Genomic DNA, 12,576 nt, shown 5'->3' with positions numbered 1-12,576 from the left:
GTGGCAGAATGTGTGGAATGACTCAGTATAATTGCTGTGAAATGAACAGAGTGCCAAGTTGAGAGAAGCATGAAAACCGCAAGGGTTCCCTCTCCATGGAAACGCCCTCTGCCTTTGTCAGTGCACCAGGAAATTAGGCAGCAAGTGATAACGGGGCTTGAATGAGTAACAAATGCAGGGGGGCGAGCGATATTTACTCCATTTCAAGCCATTACAGAAATTGAGTGTTTCCCCACGTCTCACGCTGTGCTTACTGAGTGCTGGATACAGGAGGAGGAGGGTCATTAAACATGGCAGCCGCCAGCGACGTGCTGGTGGAAGCCGGTTGAACAACATGGTGTTCGCACCACCGATGGGCAGGACAGATATAATGAAGCCCGGCGCTGTCAGTGTATGGCACCGACTGATGATACTGATGCCTGAAAGGAGGACAAGGTGTAAGACGAAAGACAGGGCTGAGACAGTGTTTGCAGCTCTTCTCATGCCTTTGCTACAAGCTGCCTCCTCGGCTCCTGCCCTAATTGCTGCCTTGCTTGGAGGCGGCTCTCCCTCGGTATGCCTTTCATGCCTCCCTTAATTGCGTCAGCCGGAAAGGAACGTGATTGTTATTGTCATTACTCTCGTTAGTAATTAAGCAGCTATTGACTCCTTCCCTACATTCAGCCTGTTTGATTAGGCCTGAGGTCTGGAGATATGGATTAGGCTCTCACAATGTTGCAGCCGAACAACGCTGCCGTCTTTTGTTGGCCGGGAGCCACGTACAGATGAAGACTGAGGAAGAAGAGGGTGGAGAAGTGGAACTTCTGTTTACTTTTTCTGTCAGTGAAGCTTCCTGGAACACCTTTGCCTTTCACGCTACACCATCGTCCGTGACACGAGAGTGTGCACCTTCCCCCGGAAATGCAGGGATGTCAAGCATCTGCCGAAGGAATACTTAGGCGGTGGTGGTGTCGTTTTGGCTCCGAAGGGATGGAGAAAAAAGAAAGTTGTTCTACATTCTGTATAGCTCAAGTTCAAGGAAACGGCATGGAACAAATAAATCACTTTTTTGTTATGTTATGCGTCATGTTCTTGGGTCTCTCGGTGAAAAAGTTTCCTGGAAATATGGCAGTGATAGACTTTATATTGTGTGAAACTTCTGTCAGGTCCAAAAGTTCATTCTTGACCTTGGAAACAGCGCTTCAACAAAGCCTTTCTCAAGGTTCACTTTATTTGTGTAAGAAGCTAATAAGTAGACCTTGAGTTATCATTTTTTTTTTCAATTTGTTCAGCAGTACTGTCCACATAATATGTGGTTCCATAAAGCCTTTTATTTGACTATTGAATAAGCGCTCTCTCAGAATTTTGAGAAGCTTTAGCTGAACACCTTAATTATAATTTTTCTTTTTTAATATTTTGATTTTAAAGTTTTATTTTAACCTTTCCCTGTCCTTTCAAGATGTGAATATTTGTCAAGGAAATTACCTTTCGGAATACTTTGTTTGTATCACTTCTGCTGTTGTGTGAACAGTTTTTTGTGAACTTGACATTTATTTTTTTGGATATATTCCATGTTGGCAGACTTTTAACTGCAGCAGAAATAAAACTTTCTTCAGTAAAAGGCACAGTAGTCTACATGCATAATAGTACAGAGCATAGACAGTTTATAAGATGTGGACATAGTTGCCATGGCGAGTTGGGTCAGGATGGACCATGGATGTATAAAGAGAACTGGATACAGTGTTGGAGGCAGGACCCCCTTTTAAAGTTGCCCAATGGCGCATGAAGCCAAACTGACTGCAGAGAAAGAACCTCTATCTGGGCCCATAAAGTATGCACATTTAGCTTAAGCCCCGCCTCCAATCCGCAGCGTCACGTCCAATCTCTGCCCAGTCAAATTAATGGAGAGCGAATTACTCTGGCTTTCAGCGCATTTTATTACTTTATTACCAGTAGACCCTAATGATTTTTATAAGGGCTATAAAAGTGTACTTGGTAGTTGATAAGCAAAATAAAACACAGCTGATTTACAGACGTCTCTTTCCCAATGTAATTCAATGGGCCCAATGATGTCACAGACTGACACGTAAGTTGTAGTACCACCATTTGGCCACTACCAAATGGTGGTACTACAATTTACCGAAAATTTGCTTCAATGTCTGGCGCACTTCCTGGAGGCTTGGGTGGAGCCCATTGTTTGGTGCTGGGTCTCGTGTCACTGTGCCAATATGTTTGAATATCCCCTCTGATCATAAACCTGTCCAAAAGATTGCAGAAGACAACACATTGTTTTGAAAGGTAAAGCAAAGAATGTTAAATGGGAAGCACAGGGAAAATTGCTTTCTGCTAGATGCCCCTTTCTAGGGCTGTCTGCATATTTGCATCTTGTTGAACTATCTCTGGGTATTTTTCATGCACTTTCTTTCTATACTTGTTGTGAAGAACCTAATTTGTTTATCTGCTTGAAAACATGGAACAAATGTACAAAGAACACCTTAAATGAGCAACTCATTATGTAACGACTCGAGACTGTCACAGATACATTTCACCGCCTCATGTGAACACAACTTATCACCAAAGGTGTCACCACAATCAAAGATCTTGCCTGTTGCCATTTTCAAACCCCAGGGATTCCCTCTGGGAAAGCGGCAGAGAAGGATGAGAATAATAGTCTCAGCATAGAAGAGGGAGTTCAATAACTGGCAGGAGTGACAAGGACCCAAAAGCAATTCCTGACTGTGCACTAATCCGCACTTTTTTGTGGGACGCACAGAGAGTGAGATAAGCCTGGAGGTTAATGCAGAGGCGTCTCTCCTCTGTCCTCGGCGGTGACAGCCCCTGACAGGCAGACCCCAGCAGCACGCCTTGTTTATGTTAATGTAGGTGGCCCGGGCCAGCTCCCACACTGAGCAGCAGATAGAGACGTCAGAGGATCGTCAGAGTGCCACTCGCAGCCTCTCACTGGGCTACCCGGGATCTCTGCCTTCACATATGAAGGCTGTGAAGAAGTACCCAGGGTGAGGGAGATGGGTGAGGTGAGGTGAGGCGGGCCTGCTGGGACTCCCTCCCACCTAATCATCTGTGGATGGTTCATCTACTTCTCCACACTTCGTTTGAACCGCAAATGACACCTTGGAGAGAAAAGGAAAGAGGGAAGGGTTCTGCTTTTAATGTATGCGTCTTTGAACATTTTCATACTGACTCTTTCTCCATTCAGTTTTATTTTAATAGGGTCAGATACTGACAGTTACAGTTAAAACTAGCTATGCACTGCAGGTTTTGCATTTATTTCCTATGCACGTGTTGTGTTATTCATAAAAATTGCATAATTGATGTACCAAACAATTTACAGGAAACGTCAAGGGAGTGTGGGGTAAAACTGTTATTCCCTTTTAATAGTAAAAGGAAATATGAAAATGACTTATTTTTAAATATAATACTATTTTGTAATATAATCTCATGTTGGGCTGTGACTATTAATCAACTACAAATATTTCGATTAAAGTAGCACTGGAACAGTCATATTAGTTAATATAGTCATATAAGTTAATCAAACATTTCTGTTAATTTACAACAGTTATAATAATTTATTACACATATGACTAATAATTAAATATTTCTGGGTCCAGCTTCTCAAATGACATGTTCTGTTTTAATTTGATATTTTAAATGGACTGTCCTTGGGTTGTGGACTGTTGGTTAGACATTATGAACCCTTTATGCTGCGTTCACACCGGACGCGATGCGATGTTTGGGGGCGGCGCGATTACATGTAAAGTCAATGCAGAGACGCGGACAGACGCGGACAGACGCGAATTCGCTCCGACGGCGCGCATGAAGCGGTGGACGCGGCGCGAATCACGCGATTGAGGCGATTGAACGGTGCCGCGTTAAACGCGAGAGTTCAATTTTTTCAACTCGAGCGTCAAATTCACGTGACGCGTTCTCGCGGAAGCCAATCAGCGGTGAGGATCTCAGCCTGCCGTCACTGACGTTCAACCACACAACATCAGCCGTTAGCTGTTAGCAGTTAGCACACAGAGCTCACAGCTCCTCATATCTGTTCAGAAACTGGACAAAAGTCAAACAAGTACAAACCACAGACTGTCTGTGCCATGGCGAATACAGTCGCTGGTTTATTTATGTCTGTAGGCCGTTGTTATGAGTGTGGAATGAGCATATACAACGTTAGCTTAGCCTGGTCGACCCGATCTTCATTCAGAAAACAAGCATTTTAAAAGGTGTTTTGCCTGCCGTCTTGTCTGCAGACTTGTCAAAGCATTAATTCATGGTTGTTACTAACCGGTATCAGTATGTTGTTACTTCGGCATCATTTAGAAACGTGTATTACAATTTAATCACGGTAAAATATGTTCATTTGTTGTAGTTGTAGCTCCCGAGCCAGCGCGTCTTGTTTGAATGATGCGAGTAAACACAGCTGACAGCCGCGGTGAAACTCCAGCGTTTAGAGCGATGCGATAGGAGCGATTATGCTGCGTTCACACCGGACGTGATGCGAATATTCGCTTCGCTCTAATCGCTTCGCTCTAATCGCTCCTATCGCTTCGCTCTAAACGCTCGAGTTTCACCGCGGCTGCCAGCTGTGTTTACTCGCATCATTCAAACAAGACGCGCTGGCTCGGGAGCTACAACTACAACAAAATGAACATATTTTACCGTGATTAAATTGTAATACACGTTTCTAAATGATGCCGAAGTAACAACATACTGATACCGGTTAGTAACAACCATGAATTAATGCTTTGACAAGTCTGCAGACAAGACGGCAGGCAAAACACCTTTTAAAATGCTTGTTTTCTGAATGAAGATCGGGTCGACCAGGCTAAGCTAACGTTGTATATGCTCATTCCACACTCATAACAACGGCCTACAGACATAAATAAACCAGCGACTGTATTCACCATGGCACAGACAGTCTGTGGTTTGTACTTTTGTCCAGTTTCTGAACAGATATGAGGAGCTGTGAGCTCTGTGTGCTAACTGCTAACAGCTAACGGCTGATGTTGTGTGGTTGAACGTCAGTGACTGCAGGCTGAGATCCTCACCGCTGATTGGCTTCCGCGAGAACGCGTCACGTGAATTTGACGCTCGAGTTGAAAAAATTGAACTCTCGCGTTTAATGCGGCACCGTTCAATCGCCTCAATCGCGTGATTTGCGCCGCGTCCACCGCTTCATGCGCGCCGTCGGAGCGAATTCGCGTCTGTCCGCGTCTCTGCATTGACTTTACATGTAATCGCGCCGCCCCCAAACATCGCATTGCGTCCGGTGTGAACGCAGCATTAGAGCGAAGCGAATATTCGCATCGCGTCCGGTGTGAACGCAGCATTAGAGAGGCCAATTTGGATTCTAAGAACTCCGTACTATTTTTTTACATTAATAAAAAGAGAGTGGGAGAGAAATTTAGTCTGGAGGGAACTTTGGGATTTTAGCCTTTGCAAATTACATGCACAAAAACCTATATAACACATATCACATATAACCAAAAAGCATAATAGGGCCTCTTTGATAGACATTGATGTTTCTTGATATGAATGACATGCTCATTTGAGTAGAGGAGGAAATATGTTTTGATCTTCCTTCATTCATGACTATTAGAAGGCACTATTTGACCAAAAATAAAACCGACATTATTCGGCATGGCATTATACGGAAAAAAACCAACAACACCGTAGCTCCGGGTGTATCTGCACCGTATCAGCTCTGCACCAAGCACACCTCTCAGTTTGTGTTGTCCCCTTGTTTATGTGTTTGCTACTCTGAGGTATCATTCTCATCATATGCCTTGTCTCTCACTGATGAATGGTTGCGCCTCAGTGACCTGCCCCCCCTTCCCCTTGTTTGTGTCAGTGTGATGTAGGGCTGACCCGTGGAGTTGGGAGCGGGGTGGGGACATTGAGACAGATGAAGGGTCACACTTGTGTGCAGAGAAGCTTCTCCTCTGGGTCTCCTTCACCCCCGCGTGCTCGACCCTCGCCAGCCTTTCATTCTAATCTGATGATAATGATATTTGCTCAGGACGACCTCTGCTTGCACAGTGTAATTACCCCCCCAGCTTTCTATGATCTCGGCTATTGGAAATCGATGGGCCATAAGAGTGCCCCATCAGAGCTTATTATTATCACTGCTCGCTTTTTCGTTACGCCGCGATCAGATTTAATATGTTGTTGAGTTTCTTACCGCATGTTTTTCCTTGATTTTCACTTTGACTTCTGTCAGTGTGATAGTCCGTGTCTTGCTATTCTTCGAATTCTTGCAAACAAATGTGATGCTTCGTACTACACATTAAGTATGTTTGTTTTATCCTGCAAAGATAAAATGACAGACCATTAAAGGTCGCAGGGTTAATTGAAATGATGAATAATCTTAATGTTTAAGAAAATCTTTTCTTTATGTCACGATACTTAACTATCTGCTGAGTGCACACCAAAACAGCATCTGTGTATATTGTTGAGTGTTATTTTGTCCCCTTAATGGCACCTTTGGCTTCGTAGCACTCAGCAGTTCCACGCTTCTCCGTGCATTTGTGAGTGGATGCCTATTTAAATCGGTTAGGTGAATCCGCTCTGGATGACTCCCTCCATTAGCTACTCATCCAGGGTTAAGTACCCTCAGGAACACACGGCATTGGCCATCAGGTGATCAGGTGCTCTGCCTTGATTGAGACACTTCAGTCGAGGCCTTGCCTTCGTGACCTTCTGGAAGCCTCCGGCAAATAGACGTTTCTTGTATTGTCAAGGGTATGAGTGTGGTCCACTGATCTGGACATTATTGCCAGCACTTCAGCCTTATGGAACCCAAACTTGTTATTTCAAGAGTATAGCAGTTTGCACTGACCTTCGCGCTTGTTATTGTCAGTCTTGTCAAAGAGATAAGAGGATCACAGGTGAGATTTCATCAATGAGGGGTAAACGAGGGCAGAGTTAAGACACACTTTTTGAGAACAAGACTCAACTAAACAATGAAACACCAAATATGGACTTTCTCTGTCATTAGAAAGACGAAGGGCCTTGAAGGCGTGTGTTTGTTATTTATTTCTCTTTGGATCAGGCCATAGAGTTGTCTTAAGTCACACACCCACTGCTCCTTTGAGCAGCAATTTCCTTTTATTGACCCCTTGTAAAGTCCCTGGCTCTGTAAACACCTAGGGGCTGTCATGTTTTTATGAGCTAAAGGAACCAAATAACACAGCAATCAGCATTCATTCGAAGACGGCACATTTCAGGGCTTTCACAAAGGAATCCACTCTAAATGCACAGGACAGCGATATTACCTTACGGTCACACGGTGTGGAGGAGGTTGTGAGACGGATTTTGATGAAACATACATTCCAGACAGAAATATGAAAAGGATTAAAGCTGAAGGAGAGGGGTCAAAGGATGAAGGAGAGAGGATTGGAGGTGGACGTCAGCGACACGCATTGCTTCTGAAAGTGTATTTTTAGCCCAGGACGGCAAAGGTGACAAAGGAGGAGAGGTGGAAGTGATCGATATGTTTGTGCAAAAGGCAGAGGACTGCCGAGACACAACAGTGGAAGGCATGAGTGAAGCAGTCCCTCAAGGGGACGGCCGGCTCGGCCAATGTGGAGGCACAACAAATGAAGAAATGGTAACAGAGAAATGGCTCATGAGCAGGGGGTGCGCTGGGAGCGCGGGGGTGCTGCTCAGTGACAGGAAATATTTGTTATGAACAAACTGAAGGCCATTTGAACACAAATCCAGTCTCACAGTTACCACACTGAGAATAGGCAAAATCCAAAGAAACAGGTTGGCATGGACAAGAGGAAGATGGTCCAGTTCTATTCCGAGAGAGGAAGTGAACATGGGAAGTTGTTCCAATGCTTCCATTAAGCTTTGTTTATTTGGAAAATATTATCCAATTATGGCTGATCCTTAAAATGTTGCACCCCTATTGCTTATTTTCTAAAAGATCTGACCCTTTCTTAACTGTTCTATCTCTGACAACTGATTTTACTTTCTGAACAGACTGCAGGTTTAGAGGACAGAAAACTGAGATGCACCAAAGAAGTTGATGTAGAAGGATGCCAAACTTCCTTTTGGCAATACAAGTGCTGTAACTAAAAGTATTTTTATGCTTTTGAGTTTAAAAATATACATGGTGAAGTGTTCAAGCTCACAGCACTAAAACTATAGTTTTTAGATGCTTTTCCTTCTGCTATCCTTCCACTGCTTCACACTGTTCCCCTTTACTGTTCAGGCAGAACGCTTTAAACAGATCACTGACCCACTGTGGGACATTTTGGTCAATAACTTCCCAACCATACACTGTGAAGACATTTGTTTTCCTCTCAGAATCAGTTGCACAACATATCTGACTCTTTAAAATAAAACTTGAAACTTCTTAACCATTCCAAAATGAAGGCAAATCCTTTTCTTCCTCATATTTTGCACATTTGATTGTTCTTCCGCAAATATGTGCACACATTCACTGTCGAAGGTGATGGGAATTTCACAGAAAATCCACATTATTTGGTCATATGCTCAACCTCTTTGGTGCTGTCCATTATTTGTCAATATCCTTGTTGATTGAAAATGATTTGGCTTTTTGTTGTTGTAAAATAATTCTTTTAACGACCTGGATTGGGATGATTTTGTCAAATATTGCTTCATCATTTGATTTACAATAACATTTTACCAGGCTTGGGGAGTAACGTATTAAATGTAACGGGATTACGTATTATTATTGAGTAAAAAACATCTTATTTTCTCTCCTATTTATTTGCATTGATGTAATCCAAAAGTAACAGAGTAATCAGGTTACATTACTTTTATATTGTGATACTTATATAAAGTAATAATTTCTTGACTAGTAATTGTAACGGATTATATTTTTAAAGTAACCCTCCCATCCCTGCATCTTACATTTGGCTGTTTTTATGGAATCCAAAGCCTAAAAGATTTACAAATATATATTTTTTGAATAACTTCAGTATTCAGAGTTCAAGCAATCCTGAAACAGAAAACGCAACTTGTGCGTATACTTAAATATAAAACATTTGCGAAACCACAAAAGATCACTGTCAATCTCACAGCCTCTGTATTAAATAGTGGCTTTGACATTTTATTTCACTGTCACTTTCCACATTTTTACACCTTACACCTACTGTGAATCACAACCACACAACTTCTCCATGCTTACATGTTCCCAACAACTGATTTGTCAACATGCTCCCCACTTTCAACTCATGGTTAATGTATACCCGCAACCTTTGGTCTTTACTGTACAACATGTGTGTGTGTGCGACTTTACGAGTGTGTGCATGCAAGCTTGTATTCCTCTCAGCTGTGACTCGTTAAATGATTTCTTGAAGGGCTATAGAGCGGCCATTTCATTTTGGCACCTAATAAAAGTCAGGTCACACTGTGCCCCGGCTGATCCTCTTTGATATGGTCCCTGCACTTGCCCAAGACCTCTTTCACAGGTGCCAATCATTATAATCAAGCCCCCCACCTCCAGCCCCAACACCATCTCCCCCCTCTACCCCTGGGGGCATGTGGGGGCTTTACAGCAGTTGTTTTGACCAAGAGGCAAGTTTAATCTGGCACACCGACCATATTCCTTGATACCATGCTTACACCAGCTTCATTCCCCATCTATGCTTTGTTAAAATAAAGTCCAAAGCAAAAGATTATCTGACCCCTTCACTGAATATCTAAGCATATAGCCACTGACATATTACATATGGAGCTAATTGTACAGGTTCTTACACTAAAGCAGTTGCTTTCTGAAGGGCATCATGACAGTAGGAACTAATGTTTTCCCCACTCATGTACCCTAGACACATTTCCCAGCAGGTGTGGGGATTTAAACGGGTCACTCTGCAAAGGTTGGCCATTTCAAAAAGGCCAAGGGTCGAAGGTGAGCCTGGTTTCCAGATCCCATGAATCGCTGGCGGCACATTAGATTTAGCGATTGGCTGGGTCTGACACTGCCCTTTTCTGAGATGTATTACTAACTTCATTGCTCTCCCCCAAAGGACTGGTCAGTGTTAAACCAATGACAGCATGACAGAAATCAAATTGAACTTGAGATCAAATCAGGGCAATAGACGCCAAAGGCAGCCTCACCTTTAGCAAGAGAAAATTGTAGACCAGCTGATTGCTGTTTCTAAAAAATATTTTGGAAGCACTTACATTTCTAATATAGTGGTGAAACTGCCATTTAGCTTGCAGGTGAGTCTTAAGATTGCACATGTTTAATTGTCAGCTTCTGCTGTATCTTGTTATTGTGTCATCAGCAGTGTTGGGCAAGTTACTTCCAAAATGTTATACAGTACATATTACTTATTACTGTATAAAAGTGCTGTTTTGTAAAGCACTTTGAATTGTCGCGTACAGAAAAGTGCTATATAAATAAACTTGCCTTGCCTTGCCTGCCTTGCCTTGCCTTGCCTTGCCTTGCCTTGCCTTGCATTGCCTTGCCTTGCCTTGCCTTGCCTTGCCTTGCCTTGCCTTGCCTTGCCTTGCCTTGCCTTACTGTCTTTTTTAAGTAATAAGTTACATTACAATATTACTGTCTATTACTTTACCAAAATAACCGCAAAAGAGTGGCTAGGTATTTTAAATGCTAAAATGTAGTTTAGTGCAGCTCATTATACATCCAGTGAAGGGCAATGTGGTATAGCATAACAACTGTGTAGGCCATTAAGGCTACTAACAACTTTTATTACACGGCTTGGTTGAATACTCGATTCTGATTGTAAATTCTTAACATGTGACACGTTGTTAATACAGTAGTACAGACCACTGTCAAGGACTATAATGAAGGTGGCTAAGGAGGATCAAGAAAGAGAAAGGAAAAGAGGTTAAAAGACGGAGCGCTGGACGAAGTCAGAGAGGAAGTAAACAATAACAGGGACACGGAATGGGCTCTGTAGTTTGTTTAGTAGGCCTATATGGCAGTGTAATAAGCGGGATATGTGCAGTGAAGCGGTCATTATGGGGAAAAGCACACCCGACAGGCTGAAGGGTAAACACCAGGCTTACTAATCTACCCGCACTATTTTTCTCTGGTGTCGGAATGTCTCGCGATGTTAGTGAATTCTTAAAAAACAAAACACCATTACTGTAACTCCGTTACTTTTGTAACGCGTTACACCCAACACTGGTCATCAGTAGGTCTGTCCACATTTAACCATCTCCACCGTCCCCTAAATACTACACTCATGCAGTGATGGAACAAGTATTCAGATCTTGTATTTAAGTAAAAGTAGCAATACTAATTTGTAAAAATACTCTGTTCAGCATTGGAAATCTCACTTAAGTGAAAGCAGAAAAGTACTGCCATTAAATTGAACTTACAGAAAATAAAATTACTCGTCATGCATCATGGCCCATTTCAGAATAAAATATGTGAAATTACTGGATAATGATTACTTATGCATTTTCATCACAATTAGTACATTTGGAGCTAATTGGACTTACTTTGTATACGGCTTTTGGATATCTTAACTTGAAATGAAATATGAATCTGATTTGTATTTGGTTTTAGCTATTAATCTGAATCTATAAAGTAACTAGTAACTAAAGCTGCCAAATGATGTACTTAACTTTAGAGTACAATATTGGCTGCTAAAATGTAGTAAAGTAGAAGTACTAATTAGCATAACATGTGAAGACTCATGTAGTGTACAAGTACCTCATATGTGTACTTTACTACATTACTTGCATAAATGTACTTTATTACTTTCCACCACTGCACTTATGCACCTCTAACTTGCAACAGAAAAGTAATTTTAAAAGAAGTGTCACCTTCTTCGAAAATCAAATATGAATTTGGTTTGCCTACATTATATTGCAATATTTGAAGGGTTATGTTTAATCACTCAAATCTCCTGTTTAAGGTTAGGCAAAGACGGTGGTCTTAGATGAATATTAACATGTCAGTCCTGAACAGTGTGCTTTTTTACTTCTGGGAAGAGCTTTCTCAAAGACTGCTAGGCTAAGTATATTTACTTTTTTATAAATACAGTTCTCTGTCTCTGCTGTTAACTTTATCACATATCATTCCTACGGTTCTAGTAGACTTTAATCCAGTTGAGTCTCTTGCTCCAGCTTCTTCTGTTTTATTGTATTCTAAAAAATTGCTAATAGTAGATTGTTGTGTTATTGGAGTAGGGTTTTGGAGCTAGTGTTGGCTACACTTGGGTTGTGGTAAACTTGTTCTGGAAGTGCAGGGTTAAGATACATTTATCTAACTGAGGTCTAATCACACCTCTCCCCTGATCTGCAACCTTTCTGTTCGGCTGAAATGTATTTATTTATTGGTTTATTTGACATATATACTGTATGAAGGCAATATTACATTCACATGAATTGCGAGCAATGCATTATGTGTATGTATTTCTATCAATAGCTAGTGTGAAGATCTTGTCCATGGTTAGGATTTTGGGAATAAAAACAAATAATACGAAAAGTTAAAAGACAGCTGACAGTTGAAACAACAATTAAGAGCAATTGTGGGAAAAATGACGATTAAAAACAGCAAAAATGAATGAAAATATTTATACTATATGTTAAAAGTTTAGTATTGGTTCATGTTTTTATTTCTGATGGAAG

This window comes from Trematomus bernacchii, unplaced genomic scaffold (assembly GCF_902827165.1).
Source record: "Trematomus bernacchii unplaced genomic scaffold, fTreBer1.1, whole genome shotgun sequence".
NCBI classification, from domain to species: Eukaryota; Metazoa; Chordata; class Actinopteri; order Perciformes; family Nototheniidae; genus Trematomus; species Trematomus bernacchii.
Note: the sequence above shows the minus strand (reverse complement) of the source record.